The following is a 10,509-nucleotide window of genomic DNA, read 5'->3' on the forward strand; positions in this document are numbered from 1 at the left end:
TAGACGGAGAAAAAATGGAAACTGACAGACTATTTTCTTGGGCTCCAAAATCACTGTGGACAGTGACTGCAGCCATGAAACTAAAGGACACTCGCTCCTTGGAAGAAAAGTAATGACAAACCTAGACAGCATATTCAAAAGCAGAGCCACCACTTTGCCTACAAAGGTCCACATAGCCAAAGCTATGATTTTTCCAGCAGTCATGTATGGATGTGAGAGCTGGACAATAAAAAAGGCTGAGCACTGAAGAATTGCAGCCTTTGAACTGTGGTGCTGGAGAAGACTCTTGAGAGTTCCTTGGACAGCAAGGAGATCAAACCAGTCAGTCCTAAAGGAAATCAGTCCTGAATATTCATTGGAAGGACTGATGCTAAAGCGGGAGCTTCAATACTTTGGCCACCAGATCCGAAGAGCCAACTCATTGGAAAAGACCCTGTTGCTGGGAAAGATTGAAGGCAGGAGGAAAAGAGAACGACAGAGGATCAGATGGTTGGATGGCATCACTGACTCAACGGACATGACTTTGAGAAAACTCAGGAAGATGGTGATGGCCAGGGAAGCCTGGCACGCTACAGTCCATGGGGTCGCAAAGAGTTGGACACGACTGAGCAACTGAACAACAACAAAAACCATTGTAAATGTCTTGGTACCACAGCCCTGATTTGTGCTGCAGAACCAGCAGTGTCAACCACCGCTGCTTTTGTACCATCAGTGGGAATGTCGACACAGTGAAAGTCAAATGACATCTTAATATGATCCTAACAGTGAAAGTGTTAGTTGCTCCGCTGCTGTGCTGCTGCTGCTAAGTCGCTTCAGTCATGTCCAACTCTGTGCGACCCCATAGATGGCGGCCCACCAAGCTCCCCCATCCCTGGGATTCTCCAGGCAAGAACACTGGAGTGGGTTGCCATTTCCTTCTCCAATGCATGAAAGTGAAACGTGAAAGTGAAGTCGCTCAGTTGTGTCCGACTCTTTGCGACCCCATGGACTGCAGCCTACCAGGCTCCTCCATCCATGGGATTCTCCGGGCAAGAGTACTGGAGTGGGTCGCCATTGCTCAGTCCTGTTCAACTCCTCGTGACTCCATGGACTGTAGCCCTCCAGGCTCTTCTGTCCATGGGATTCTCCAGGCAAGAATACTGGAGTGGGTTGCCATTTCATTCTCTAGTGGATCTTCCTGACTCAGGGATTGAACCTGGGTCTCCCACACTGCAGGCGGATTCTTTACTGTCTGAGCCCCTAGGGAAGCTCAGATCATGACACTATCTTGGACCTAATGAGTCCCAGAGTCCACAGATGGTACTCCTCAGACCCCTCACTCTAAGTAATGGTGACACCCAAGACTTCAACCACCATCTACATACTAACAATTCATTCAGACCACTCCTCCAGAGCTCTACATTCACAAGTAACAAAAGTCAATAATTCGACAAACACTTCAGAGTTTCAGAGACTGGTAATACTGCAGTTGAACCAAAGTGCCTGTCTTCATGGAGCTTAGAACTAGTGGGCAGATCAACACAAAGATTAGGGGGACAGAACAAGGGAAGAGAGAGATTAATGGGAGTGGAGAACAGCTTCTAAGGAGGGGACACGGGTACAAAGACCTTAATGAAGGGAGTGGAGGGTACCAACAAACCTCCAGAAGAGCTTTGCAAAGAATAGTAGAAAGAATAAGAGCTGGTGTGTTCTGATGCAGAACATGGGAATGTCTCCTGGGGTCCTCAAAACCAAGGTGCCAAGTTCAGTGTGTCTTCTCAGCAAACCACTGCTCATTTCAGTAAATGCAAGATGGCCACCCAGATATCCAGGACAGAAATCTGTACTCACTCATTCCCTTCTGACCTTCTACTAAGTCATCAAGGTGTCTCAGTCAACAGCTACCAGCTTTTCAACCCTGACCCAGACCCCCTTCCCTCTACAGTATCCCATCTGAAATCTGACCTGTCTTCCTCCTTCCTCTGAGCATGCTCCAAGTTCAAGTACCAAGTGACTCATTCCTGATCAGGTAAATCGTCTTAAAACACTCTGAAAGCTTCCTAGAGCCCTCAAGGTAAAGGTGCAAATTCTTTACCAAGGCTCTGACCTCTTGGGTGTCCATTTCTCACCATTCTCCACCCCTGTGGAACTTATGTCCCTGCATGAATCATGTGTTTTCATTCCGTAATTTTACCGAGCACCTATCCTGCAATACGGGTTTCCCTTGTGGCTCAGCTGGTAAAGAATCTGCCTGCAATACGGGAGACCAGGGTTCGATCCCTGGGTTGGGAAGATCCCCTGGAGAAGGGAAAGGCTACCCACTCCAGTATTCTGGCCTGGAGAATTCCATGGACTCTACAGTCCATGGGGTCACAAAGAGTCGGACACGACTCACCAACTTTCACTTCACTTCATATCTTGCAATACAGGGCTTCCCAGGTGACGCAGTGGTAAAGAACATGTCTGCCAGTGTAGGAGATGCAAGAGATGCGGGTTCAATCCCTGTGTTGGAAAGATCCCCTAGAGAAGGAAATGACAACCTACTCCAGTATTCTTGCCTCGAAAATCCCACGGACAGAAGAATCTGGCAGGCTCTTGGGGTCCAAAGAGCCAGACACAACTTAGTGATTAAACAACATCTTGCACTACATGGTTCTAGGTGCTAGAAGCAGAGTGAAGGAGGCCAACTGGTTGCATGAAAAACACGGTCCATCTCCTCAGCCTTGAACACTCTTTCCTTCCCCTTCACGCACCAGGCAGGCTCCAACTGGAAAATCCTTCCAGTCTCAACATTTTCCAGCACACCTGCAAGATGGTGGCAGCCCTGCTGCTGCTCCAGCCCCTCGCCTACCTGCCTGCCCCCTGGGAGCTGTCAGCTATGGCTTGGCATTCACAGGAGACTGCAGTTGATTCTTATGAAAATCCCTGAAACCTGGGGTCCCCTGGCAAGACATCTAAAAATGTTGGAACTGGATAGGTGGGGGCTCCAGCGTGTAGTGATGAAATGAAAATACAGATTAAAGTGGGTGAAAAGAGAAAGATGGTGAACACCAGGTTTAAAATATTTGTCTGTGGTTCTGCCACTCCCAGCAGCTGCTAGTCAGCCCCTGAATGGGTGAAGGGGAAGATGGTGGAGGACGCCTTGACCATGAAGAACACAGATACCGCCAAGGAACTCTGCCTTCTGCCTGTGAAACTGCACTACTCCACACTGGCCAGAGAGGCCATCAAGGCCGCCCTGGCTGACTACGAACTCAAACAGAAAGAAGAGGACAAGAAGAAACAAGCCCTTGGGGAAGCCTCCTGCAGGTCACATGGGGTGCTCCCCACTCCCACTCTGCAGTCCCTTGCACGTAGGTGTTCAGAAGCCCTAACCCTGAAACCAGAGATGCGGGGCCTGGACAGCACCTTATGCTCACACTGACTCTAGTGCAAGACACAGGGAGCTTCAAGTCTGCACAGTCATGAAGCGCACAACTCTCTAGTGTTCCTGAATCCATTTGGGGGAGACTACCAGTAGAATGCTTTGGTGAGACTATTTGATAAAACTGAGCAAATATATAACACAGGGCTGCATATATGTAATAAATCAAGAAACCTAAGACTCTCCCCAAAAGAAACATTCTCCCTAGAAAGCCACTGCTGAACTCTAAAGTAGGTTAGGTGCCCCTGTGCTCCATCTCTGTTTTTCACTTTGTAACAAGGCCCTGGGCCACGCTCATTCTACAACAATTTACACTCAATAAGGAGCAGTGATGGCACCCCACTCCAGTACTCTTGCCTGGCAAATCCCATGGACGGAGGAGCCTGGTAGGCTGCAGTCCATGGGCTCCCTAGGAGTCGGACACGACTGAGCGACTTCACTTTCACTTTTCACTTTCATGCACTGGAGAAGGAAATGGCAACCCACTCCAGTGTTCTTGCCTGGAGAATCCCAGGGACAGCGGAGCCTAATGGGCTGCTGTCTATGGGGTCGCACAGAGTCGGACATGACTGAAGCGACTTAGCAGCAGCAGCAAGGAGCAGTGAAGGCGCTGAATAAGACACAAATTTCAAGTTATGGTACTTTTGAGAACATGTGAAAAATATTTCATTGCCACTAGTTGACAAATTAAGGGATGCCAAAAACTGTTTTGTGAACTCTCAAATAATTTGGCATCATAAATGGAGTGGGGGAGTGAGATCTTTAAAAAATAAACAATCGTTTTACCAATTTCAAAATAAATTATAGGATCAAAATTACCCTTTAAAGGTAAAAGAAAGCCTTTTGAACAAAACGAAACTAGACACAAAGCTATTCATATGATGCACAGAGAACAGTGGTAGCCAGAAAGGGGCAGGGGGGCAAAATAAGTGAAGGGGATTAAGAGGTACAAAGAGGTTATGTAATAAACAAGCTGCAGGGGCATAATACAGAGTAAGAAATATGGTCAATATGGGACTTCCCTGGCAGTCCCATGGTTAAGACCCCAAGAGGCGGGGGTCAGGAAATTAATATCCCACCTGCTGAGCCACGTGGCCAAAAAAAAAAAAAAAAACTGTTACAAAGCAAGGTCAACAACAACAGAAATGGTGCTCCCAGCACAGAGAACTGCCAGTCAAGCAATGCTCCAAGTGCTGCACTGCACTCCTCAGAACCACTCTAGAAAGGAGGGGCTTGTGTGCCTGCTTTACACACCAGGAAACAGACACATGGAAGTCAAAATCAAATCCAAACCAGCAAGTTACAGAACTGAGTTCTAACTCAGACAGTCTCTTGAGAAATGAGTGCATTTCTTTCTGTCCCTGAAATTCAGGAATTATCTTAAAGTTCCTATAACAATTTTTTTGGGAAAACTATTGTAGAAACTTTAATACTCTCTGTCTAGTTAGAAGTGTTCCGAATTTTTACAATATTTATTTGGCTGTGCTGTTAGTTGTGGCAGCAGGATCTGATTCTGCAGCGTGAACCGTTAGTTGTGGCAAATGGAATCTAGGTCCCTGACCAGAGATGGCCCTGCACTGGGAGCACGGAGTTTTAGTCTGGGGCCAGGGAAGGCCCCAGAATTTTTTAAAGCTTTACCAACTACAACACTTGGACAGGTAGTCAAGAGAATCTGTAATCTGCATCAGGAATAGATTTTACAGCTGCCACAGGACTGAGTCCGAAGACATACAGACACGCATAGACACAACAACCCACAAGTAAACAAGAATATATTCGACCAAATCCCTTAGTATTCTAGTCCAGACAGGTTAAAGAACAGCTTTGCCCCCTTGATAAAATACAGTATTAAGCTTGGAGCAGTTATTCCCTGGCAGTTCAGTGGTTGGGACTCCTGGGCCCGGGGTTCAATCCCTAGTCAGGGAACTAAGATCCTGCAAGCCACAAGGTGGCCAAAATACAAAGGGGGATCCTACAGCAACTGATTATTAAATTGTAAACTTTTATCAATGGCAATATGGATTCAACTAGATAATCTCTTCGAATTATTATTTTAGATAATCTTGACTTGGTCTTTTTAATCAGTTTTTAGAAATGGTTTTTTCCCCAGAATGTTTACTTAGTTAAATAAGAGAATCCTCAAGTTTCTAAATGAAAGAAAAGAAAGCAACATTGCTCTATAAAACGGGAAGCTTTTCTATCATTGGAAGCAAGCAGTAATTTCCATCGATAACTGTGGCACCTAAGGACAGGCACTGCCACAAGAACAAGGGGGCTAAAAGGTTTTAAATGCTATTAGCATTCCTCTAATCCACTGACCAATTCAAGTGTCTACAGAATTGCCTGTATTTCTTAAATGAGACTTTAAGTCTGGAAACAAAACCCACAGCTCTAGAAGAAGTGGGACTCCATTCTTTTCCCGGAAGAGTCAAATGTGCTGTTGCATTCCTCAATACACAGCCACTCTCTCCACGTATATTTGGACCTATTTGGACCGTGTCTTCCCCTCAGTAATGTTACACAATCAGTTTTGTAAATTACTTCTCTGATATCAGTTTCAATTTCAATTTCTTTTTACCCCCTCATTCTATGTTTACTACACCACTCACTCAACTGAACTGCCTGCTTCATAAATTCTCAAACCACTCTTATCTACAAATGCAAACCTGAGATCAGAATTTACACCAACATTAAAAAATTCAGAGTCTGACTCTTTGTGACCCCATGAACAGTAGTCCACCAGGCTCCTCTGTCCATGGAATTCTCCAGGCAAGAATACTGGAGTGGGTTGCCATCTCCTTCTCCAGGGGATCTTCCTGACCCAGGGAAATGAACCCAGGTCTCCCGCACTGCAGGCAGACTCTACTGACTGAGCCACCAGGGAGCCTAAAAAATGCTAAAATCTGTCTGTTCAATGCTTTATTAGACTCTTGCTAAATAAGGCTTTTAAAATAATATGGCATGCCATATGGTCAAGCCCAGATAATAAAATTGAGGATATCCATTTCCAATCCACTAATGCTAAAAGCCAAAGTCTGTAGACAGTAAGAACTTAATCCCATTTAGAAACCAACATGAGCCAAATCTTTTGGGCATAGAAAAGAGCAATCTAATGAAGACACTACAATAATTGCCAATACTGCATGTCAACATTATTCATCAAGGTGCTCGCTAAAAAGACAACTGATGGTAGGCAAGTCTACATAAAGGCCCCTCTCAAGGTATTTTTAGAAATACAACTTTACCAATCAAGCTAAAGGATAAAAGAGAAAATTTTAGCAAAATAAAAGGTAACAGAACAAAACTTTGAGAAATAAATGAACTCCTCATAGAATCAGTGCACTTCTCATGTGATCAATTTAAGACCTAGGTGATCCAAGCTTTGAAATCGAAGTCGCTAAGCATGAAAAAGACTTGACAATCTTTCAAATCTCTTCTGAGATTAAAATGAAATCTGAGGAAATTTTCTTGAACTCCTCCCAAAACAGAAATAACTCAAGACATCAAACAAAGAGAAATCCTTATTAAGGTCTCACTAAAGAGGACATTCCTCTTAGTACTTGCAAGATAATATAAATATAGCTCTGTCGTAAACTCAGGTAACAAACAAGCAGAATGGTTCCTACCTGGTGGGTGTTTTCATTTAAGAAAGTGTCAGTTCTGAAGCAAAACTGCAGAGTTGAACGATATTCTCTATTAGCATACTCTTGCTCCATTTCTGCAGAAGAGAGGCAGGCCTAACACGCACCCCCAAGCAGGAGAATTGGGAATGAGCTGCAGGCACAACCATAAAACTCTGCTTTCCTCAATTCACACCTTCTAAAGAAAAACTTGTAGCAACCACAATGCCTGTGAAACCAGAGGCTTGGTGTGACAGAGGGAGTGAGTCCCAGGAGGAGAAAGGCCCTGCAGTCTGCTGGACAGCCTCACAGCAGCTGGAAATCTTCCCCAACAGGATCCAGCCAGGGTGGCCTCTGACCCTTCCAGTTGCACTCCATTTCTGACAGCTCTGTCAGAAAGTTCAATCCGGCCAAAAGCTCCCGCCCGGTTCTGCAGTCTGGAGGTTCTCAGACCTTGTTTCCATGTTGGTGGCAAGCAGCCCTGTCCCCAGCCACACACCCGTATTAGTAAGGAGCAAAAAAGGAACTGCCTGTTCACTTTCTTTTTGCAATGTGTACCTTCCGGAAGAAATCCAGAACAGGCCCTATCTATCTTAATAGGACTCAAACTGAAACCTTCCTTTGAAATAAGAACCTACTCCAAACGAAAAAAGACTACAGCCTCAAATTAGAAAACGAGAACTCAGGTAGAAATCTTACGGATAACAATGGTCTTCAGACCTTATCTGGAGTCTGGGGTTGAAGGAACTTCTCATAAAGCTTAATACTTCCATTTATTTGCTTATCATGAAAAATAGCTATATATTTTTCCTAATAATCTCGTAGGCAACCGCTTAATCATTAAATATTACTTGAGATCACTGTGTTAAACACGTAGCAACATGGAAATACAAAAAAAAAAAAAAGGCCTCTAACCTAAACCAAAACTACAGATGAAAATATATACATCGTGTAGGCATAAACTCAGTAATGTACTCTAACTGTAAATGTCCACCAACTTCCTTTGCCCAAATAAACACCCCTGTTTCCCCACATAAATACACTGCTGTTTTCCTTCAGGCCGTGAGTCTCCCAATCCTAACTCAAAAGGGTCCATGAAAAAGACACTAAGCACAGAAAGCTCCCGCTACTCAGGTATGCTAACTCGGCAATTTAAAGGACACTAGAAACGTGTGGACACCATTGGAGTCAAACAGCAACTCGCAAGGAAAAAGACAGGATTTTCAAAGTCCGATGGCTCAGCGACCCCCGGGTGGAATCTTCAGCGCTCCCCACCCCTCTGGGACCCTGGGGGTCCCCGGGCGGCGCCCCCGGGCGGCGCCCCCGGAGCCCCGCGGCGCGGGCGGCGGCTGACAAAGGCCGCGCGGCGGACGCGCCATCTTGCCGGGCCGCCGAGGGCCATTCATTCGGCGCGGGGCGCGGGGGCCCGGCCGCCGCCCGCAGGCTGCGCGCCGGCACCGGGGTTTCGGGGGGCCCCGCTCGGGCCGGGCGGCGACCGTGGGGCCAGGACTCGCGTTCGCTGGGCGCTTTGTCCGCCCCGCGCGCCCTAGGCGCCGCTTCCTCATTTCTCCGCCGCGGCGACGCCGGCCTCTCCTCCAGCCTCCGAAAGGCCGCTTTTCTCGCAGCCCGTCTTCCCGTGGCCAGGGATGGCGCCCACCGCCCAGCGCGGGACAGGGCCGCCGCCGCCTTTGTTCTCGGACCATTCGGTGCCCCTCCTCCGGGCCACCTCCTAGGAGCCGGCCGAGGGGCGCCGGCCCCAGACCCCCAAACCACGGAGTCTCCGGCCCCGCCCCCACCGCGGACCCCAGGACCCGGACCGCAGGCCTGCACCCGGGACCCCAGACCAGAGGCCCGGACCTGGACTCTAGACCCCGGCGCCCCAACTCCCGGCCCGGAGCCCAGGACCTCGGCCCCAGGGCCCGCCGAAGCCCGCGGGGTCCCAGCCGCCCCCGCCCCGAGGACCCCACCCGGGCGGGGCAGGAAGACTCGGCCAGGCAGCCGGGTGGGGGCGGGGAGGGTGGGGGCGGGGCGGCCCTGGCGAGCGGGCGACCGGGGGCGATGGGGAGGGCCGATGGTGGGGGAGACGGCCAGGGCTAGGGGTGTGGGACGGGGGTCGCTTCTGGGGCTGGGGCCGTCGCGCTCACCTCGACGCCGCGTCCCGCCTGCCGCGCCCGCTCCCCGCCGCCTCGGCCGCCGCTCCGGGAGGTGGTCGCGCTCCGGCCGCTCCGCGGGCGCTGCGGGCAGGTGCGCCGGCGAAGCTCGGTCCGGTCGGTCCCGCGGCGGCTGCTCCACTCCCGCGCCCGCTCCCGCTCCCGCCGCCGCCTCCGTCCGCCCCTCAGACGCCTCCAGCCATCGGGATGGGCGCGGCGGCCCCTGCCCGCAGCCTCGGGAAACCCCACGGTCGCGTCACCGCGCACGCCGCGCGCGCACGCCCCGCTAGGCTGAGTCCCCGGCGCGCGCGCGGGCGCGCGGGCGCGCGGGCGCTTCGTCCCAGCGCCAGCCCCCCCGCGCGCGTGCGCGAGCCGCTTAAAGGGGCAGCGCCCTAACTTCTCAGACCCTCCCTGGTAGCCTCCAAGTCAGACCCGCCTCTCCCCCTGCCAGGCTCCGCTCCCCAGGGGCCGGAGCGTGGGGCACTGCGTAGGGTGGTCTGCCAGCTGCCGACTCGCTAGGCTCCCAGCCAGGTGGACTTAGATAAAGGACGAAGGGCGGGAGCCTGCCACCGCACCCGGCGCTCAGCATCTGAACTCCGCTCCCCGTACACGCGCACGTAAAGCCCCGGGCGCTCCACATCTGCATTGTGCACCCGGCACACACACGAGCATACATACCCCCAGCCCATGCTGACCCACACCCACGCTGTGTCGGCCTCAGGGACGCCTGGCTTCAGCCTGCCTGCGGAGTGGAGCCCCTACAGCCCAGGGTCAGGGCTGTCCTCAGAGGTGCCCGTGGGGCTCCAGTGAGCTGGGCAGGTGCAGGCAGTGTGGCTTCTGTAGTCAAGGTTCTGTCTGGAATGGCCACCTGAGCATGGAGGTGTGACCACGAGAACGAGAACGACTGTCAGTAGGGACAAATAGTCTACCCCTGCAAATGCGGCGGCCGAGTTTGCCAGAGAGCTGAGAATCAAAGACCCCCTGATGGAGGAGGGGGAAGGAGGTCAGCTGTGAGCAGCCAGCAGTCTCTGGTGTCCTCAGACCCCTCCTGGACGTTTATGATTGGGGCCCTTAGCCCACCAGCTTCCACCTTTCCATCTGACCTCTGCCTCCCCAGTTCCAACAACTCCTGACACCCTCGTCCTTCACTGCAAGAGCTTGGGGTCCCCACCCTAATCACCTCCTTGCAACCACATCAACTCCCTGCCCGCAGCCTTCCCTGTGCTGCCCTCTCCTCCCCCTGGCCTATACAGTAGAACAGGCAGGCAATGCAGTTGCCCCCGTAAACCTCAAGGGGCCCTGTAGACCCTCCCTCCCCAGCCTCTTTCACAGTTGC

The 10,509-nt window shown here is 50.7% G+C and overlaps 1 protein-coding gene across 2 annotated transcripts in view; it reads right to left on the reverse strand.

Moving 5' to 3' along the window:
- Positions 1 to 9,375, reverse strand: part of GNB1 (G protein subunit beta 1) — a 78,716-nt gene extending 69,341 nt beyond the window's left edge. For both annotated transcript variants that reach the window (XM_025285760.3, XM_025285759.3), the window contains exon 1: positions 9,168 to 9,375. The gene's annotated coding sequence lies outside the window, so the exon portion shown is untranslated. The remainder of the gene's footprint in view (positions 1 to 9,167) is intronic.
- Positions 9,376 to 10,509: the final 1,134 nt, after the last annotated feature.

The sequence above is a fragment of the Bubalus bubalis genome, chromosome 5, assembly GCF_019923935.1.
Source record: "Bubalus bubalis isolate 160015118507 breed Murrah chromosome 5, NDDB_SH_1, whole genome shotgun sequence".
Classification (NCBI taxonomy): domain Eukaryota; kingdom Metazoa; phylum Chordata; class Mammalia; order Artiodactyla; family Bovidae; genus Bubalus; species Bubalus bubalis.